The 6094-nt window shown below is 35.6% G+C and overlaps 1 long non-coding RNA gene across 2 annotated transcripts; it reads right to left on the bottom strand.

The window, feature by feature from the left end:
* Nucleotides 1-1020: 1020 nt before the first annotated feature.
* Nucleotides 1021-5655, bottom strand: LOC149057353 (uncharacterized). Of its 2 annotated transcripts, XR_016190892.1 has the most exons (5): nt 5059-5655; nt 2424-2618; nt 1802-1964; nt 1645-1726; nt 1021-1591 (listed from the first exon to the last, which is right to left on the bottom strand). It is a non-coding gene; the product is annotated as an uncharacterized LOC149057353 (long non-coding RNA). The 2 variants fall into 2 exon arrangements; XR_016190891.1 differs by having other exon boundaries at nt 1540-1726; nt 5307-5655.
* Nucleotides 5656-6094: the final 439 nt, after the last annotated feature.

The following is a 6094-nucleotide window of genomic DNA, read 5'->3' as shown; positions in this document are numbered from 1 at the left end:
TATTATGCTAATATACTAATATGCTTAACAAGACATGCACTTGGCAGCGATGAGGAGTGGCCGATATATGTACCTACCATCTACCCATAATATGATATAGGTAACGGACGGCGATGAGACACGTTTGAAGATATTAAAAAAATATAAACTATAATGATAAAAATCATGTTGATGATAAGAAAATCGAGCTTGAAAATTGTTACATATTTTGCATAATTTTACTTAGGTATAATAATGTGTTAGGACATCAATTGTTCAATATATTTTATACAAAAGTGAACAACATTTTGATTAATAAATACGAAATACACAACATGATTTTGAACTGTTTCTGCTCTTGTATGATTTTTAAGAATATAAGCATTTTTAATACTTTTTGGTCGTTTTAGGAGGAGTTAATTTTTTTTTAATAATTACAATTGCGTCATTTTAGTATTTGAAATATAATTATAGGTACGTACTGTTGTTAAATTCATTGTACAATATTGAAATAATTTGATAATAATCTAGTTTTTAAATGTTGCCATTAGTTTCACATTTAATGATATTGTATAATATAGTTTCATATTTTTGGCTAGATCTTAATGCTTCGTTTTCCTAGCTCTTTAATAAATAATAATATTTTACGAGCATCTATATTCTATATAATGTATGTAACTACATTATATTCTCACAATTAGTAATTTATGTTACAATATATGACTTTGTATAATGTACATCTATAACACGGCGTTATACGATGAGAGTGCAGTTGTAAGTGCGTTTTTTGCGTTTCTATATATAAGAGCACACTGCAGCAGTATTATAATATATTATATAGATGCGTCAAATTATATACCTTTATGATTTACCGCTCCCACCTCCTCGCCTGTGAACCATTCCACCTGACCCGAAAAAGAGTAATCGAAAAATAAAAAATTCGACAGCCTCACATCAACCCCGCTCCCCCAACCACTACCCGCACCCACCGCACAGCCGAGTTATTTTGCCTCTTTCCACCGAAACGGCTACTGTGCGACGGCCTGTATTATAGTTGCATCGCGTTCCGACGGCGACGCACGCGGAGCTCGTTTTATCACGCCGGGGTCGTCGACCTCCAAATATTTCCTGAAGGCAATGCACGCGGCAGCGGCCTACACCACCCCGCAGCCACCGACGATGACGCCGCGCCGCTGACTCCGACGAATGCGTTTTCGAAAGTGTGCGCGCCGCCCGTGGAAATCTCTTCACGCGCGTCCGGTGGACGCTGCAGCACGACGGCCGAAATATATAATGTTGCTGATTATAATGACGATGATGATGACGATGATGATGATGATGTCATGATGATAATGATGATATTCGTGCGATTAGTACTACAATGCGCGTGGCGTATTATATTATACTCTCTGCAGCTGCAGCAATGCGCATATTATATACACGACGAACTCCATAGTATAATAGTAATACAATTTACTGTACTCTGTATAGTACTAGTAGTAGTAGTAGTAGTAGTAGAATAGTGGAAAGCAAAATAATAATTTTCAAACTCGAGGCAATAAGATTAAAAATTAAGAACTCACCAGGTACCGAAAATATGGACTTCTATATTCTGAAAAATAACATTATTTTATTATAATATGACGTATTTTTTGGATTTATTACATTTAATCACACGTGAGTGCACTCGCCCATTTTAGACTTGAGGGAATTGTCTCAAAAACCCCTTCATCGGCACGCCACTGTTCTGTAACGAGAGCAACGTTGTATTAAACTATATTATAATATTGTATCACTGCAGTTGGGCATAAATTATTATTACACGTTTCAAGAGTTAGTTGCAAATTTGCTTCGAAAACGCTTTTTTTCCATAGGAACATTGTTAGTAATTCGTGTCATCGTTTTACCGACATTATTTTTCCGGATAAAAGCGTGTTTTTTGGACGAAAAATAATATTTCTGAATATTTTCACCATGAGGTTTTCCTTTACAGACAAAAAAATTACAAATAAATATCACAAATTATACTATTAGGCCGTGTATTATTAGTACGCTAACTTAAAAAAGTACCACTTTCATGTTTTTTGTACATAATATGGCAGTTGCAATGCTGAAAATCTAACAATGTATTATCCAATATTTTTGATTTAAATCTATATGATATACGCTATTGAATTTAATAAATTATCATTATTATCTTTCGCTTAAATAGATCGCAAATTTCAAAATCGTGATATTGTGCACAATATACGTTTTAGCTGTAATATTGAAGAACAGCTCGCTGCCCCGCTCCGATTTTAAATTGAGAAAAAATCAAATCTATACTATTCGACCTTACTATTGTGATTAAAATGTGATATTCGATCAAGTATAAGTTCGATGTTACATAATAATAATAATACATTGCTCGTCGAAGTATGGATATTATGATTTATAATGTGCACCTGTATAAATATAATCCGCGTGATTTGCAAACTGTACACCAGCACACACCAACGTATAGGTCCTACAATATATTAATAATCACATTTTAATAACTGCAGCCGTCCGGTCCGCCACTATAGGTATATAGTTTTTCGCGTAAAAATACGATATTGTTCATTTTCCAATATTTATATTGACGACAGCATAAAACATTACTGTAACAAAAAACATAAACGAGCGCTCGTATATTGTAATATAATATAATTTGTTTGTCGTGCACTGTAAAATATTATACAAAATACAGTACACTCTATTGGAGCGAGGAATTTATGTACACTATCAATATCATAAGGTTAAAAGTTCCCAAAATGATATTATAAAATATTCGTGTTTCGAATTCGAAAACGAACAACACAATGATCATTCAATATGATTCTAATATTATATCACATTATACAGATAGAAACAAAACAGAAATCTGGAAAACGTAATAGTATAATAATACTTCAGCAGAGACACCGCATCTGTGTGACTGCAGTCTGTGATGAGCATTAGAATATCGTCTCGCTTCGTTTGATGGCCCAGCCGATTACGATGAACATGCAGTGGTAAATCTTATGTATTATGTATTATAACATATAATCAGTGATAAATCATATTCACATTCGAAAACTACAGAGAATTGCCGGAACTCGGTTAACCATCATGGTTTAAACCGTTCTGGGTTGATATGAGATTCGCTATACATTTTTTTTTATAAGATATCGGTGTATATCATATATACATATATGTACATATAAATACATTTTCCTTACGCTCAGAGGAAATCGCTGTGATATCGATTCGGTTCGTTGAAAAACGATAATGTAACGCACCTGGATTTCAGATAAAACGCTGTACATTACCTATTATATAATATTATGTTAGGTATTGCATTTGATCGTTCAAGATACCAAGATACGATGTGATGTAGTCATAACAGCAGGGTTGGAAAGCGTTTTAAACAAAATATTCTAGATAAATTTAACAGTGGTTAATTAAAGGTTATAAATAATTTAATATAGCCTATAGAGTATAGGTATAGGCACACCATATAGGTATATATATATACGTACCACAGTGGTACGTACTAAAATCTCCATCACGAGTTATGTAATAAAGTTGAATATTGCGTAATTGATATTAATGTCAAGTTATATTCTTCTTAATAGAAATTTTTATAGGTACTGCAAAAAGTCTCGTACGAAAATATTTCATATTTGTATCAACCATATTATTATTTTTTTAACATTTGATTAGTGAATGGTCAAAAGCGGTCAAATCAACAAATAGCGTTAAATATATTATAATAATATAGCGTACGGTTAAATATAAAAGTTGTATTATAGAATTTGTCAGGGCTATTTTATAGGAAGGAATAAATTTATTAAGTGTTGACTTGTTAAACGGTGGTAGATGAGGTGGTACGATCCTAAAAATTCTATATATCATGGTCAATTGTTTGCTTGAGATTTATCTGCCCTACCACGCCCATACAGAATTTGATTATCCTTGTTAGTTTACATATTATCTTATTTTCGGTTGCAACTTAATTTCTAGGTAATCAAGATGATAGACGTAGTCATTATAATAATATGTGCACCGTTTAAATTGTGCGTTGAATATTTTACTCTACGTGAATTGAGATGGTCGGAGATGAAAGCTATTTTAAACGATAACAATAATTATTAATATAATACGTGTTATGGGGGTCATCATACATCGCAATGTCGGATGATGAGAAGCAGATGTCGACACGTGTTAGACTATATTGTTAAAAAATCAATTATTATGATATAATATTATATCGTATTCTTATAACTCGCTTTACTCACTAATAAAATGTATTAGAATATTAGTAACATTACACTTGTATAATTTTGTAAATTTATTTTGATTTAATGTTTACAAAGTAACAACGTATGTCATTGCTCAAGATTCCTCAAATATCGTATGAATTTGATGTCGTAATTTTATCTAAATAATTTTTGGTGCGTACGCGCGATCAAAAATATACAACCTAAACTTTTCTACAGTCTACATAATGTGGTTTATTTCAGTTGCTGCAGGGTGTCTCTCGTACTTCACGTATTTCAGTCGTACGTGCCGTATAAAATATTAAACAAGAGTCTAAATTTACTGCAATATTGTATTATACGATGAAATATTGTACCAAACAAGTTGACGAAAAGATCTAAAATTAAAGTTTAACTTTTCTCCTTAAAAATCTAACCAGCAACCGTTATAACGATGATGGTCAAAACTAACAATAATATAGGCAACATATAATACATTTAAAATTTAAATTCGATAATTTTCGAACCTACATACAGGCGGAATACAATAAAATAATAGCTATTTTATACCAGATGGCTGATATGTCATCATTTATATTTATTAAAAGTATATATAACACGGATAGTGTCGATAGTCGATATACCAATAAACTTTTTAATATTTTAGTTATACTTGCTGTGCCGTGGAACGAACAGGCGGTTAATTATTTTTGTACGTCATAAAATTATTATGATGGTGTTCACGCTTTATCGTGTTATAAATTATAATAGAAGTACGATTTGACTATTATAATAATATTATATTGTTCAATATTATTACATAATGTTATTGCAAATGTACACGAATTAACCAAAACCGCGTTTCTCGGACGGGTCTTTTCGTGAACAAAATGCGTTTATTGCGTGTACAAGGACTGGTCGCGGTTGAAATTTCGCGGGGAAAACGGTTCGGAGCGAGGTGGGTGGAACACACGACGACGATACCTACGGGTAGCGTAACTGAAAAACGCGAAAAACCGGAAAAAGAAAAACCTCCCGAAATGTCGCGAAATCGATAGCGCGTTTTACCTGTGTGCCGGTTGCCGAGCGCGCCGTGCGTGCGTGCGTGCGTGCTTAGGTTGCGCGTGTAGCGGCCTGGCCGGGTCAACGAACTCGCGGAGAAATGCGCGCGTGTACCACGCGGCAACGAACGACGACGACTCAGTTCGGGGCCGATTCCGACGACGGCCGAACGTCGCTGCCGCAGCGAGGTCGTCGAACCCGGCGACGCAACAAAAGCCGCTTTGTGTCGTGGTGCGTTCGAACGCTCGCTCGATCGCTCGTTCGCCGGCCGCCGCTCATCGCTCATTTCGCCGCAGCGGGCGCGGCGTGCGCGTACGACGACCGCGGCGACACGACAACAAACGTAATGATGAAAACGCGGCGTTGGTGGCCATCGCTCGCGAAACGCACTCCTCCCTCCACTCGTCCACGGCCCGACGGCACCAGCAGCGATGATCACGCGCGTTCGTTTCGCTGTGCAGCATAATAATCATATAATATCGCAAATTGTTCTAATATTATATGACGCGACTCCGAGCTTATAAATAATAATAAAAAATAGCACACGCCTCGATTGTGCGGAGTCTGCCGAAATGCCATCATGTCAGTAGCTTTTGTAGGGTTCTTTCGCAGTACCTTTTTTTCGGCGTCCAACATTTTTTAAACGTATTTTCCATAATACAGAGCGGTTCAATGACGTGATGATTATAGCGGATTCGCGATCGCGGCGAATGAGAGCGATGAATGATCATAGTTCGAACCGGATGCCGGACGTTTATGGGGCGTTCCGACGTAGATTTGATATTTCATCGAGA

The sequence above is a fragment of the Diuraphis noxia genome, unplaced genomic scaffold, assembly GCF_037042655.1.
Source record: "Diuraphis noxia isolate RWA-SAM2 unplaced genomic scaffold, SU_Dnox_SAM2 contig0003, whole genome shotgun sequence".
NCBI classification, from domain to species: domain Eukaryota; kingdom Metazoa; phylum Arthropoda; class Insecta; order Hemiptera; family Aphididae; genus Diuraphis; species Diuraphis noxia.
Note: the sequence above shows the minus strand (reverse complement) of the source record. Positions and strands in the feature narration are given on the sequence as shown.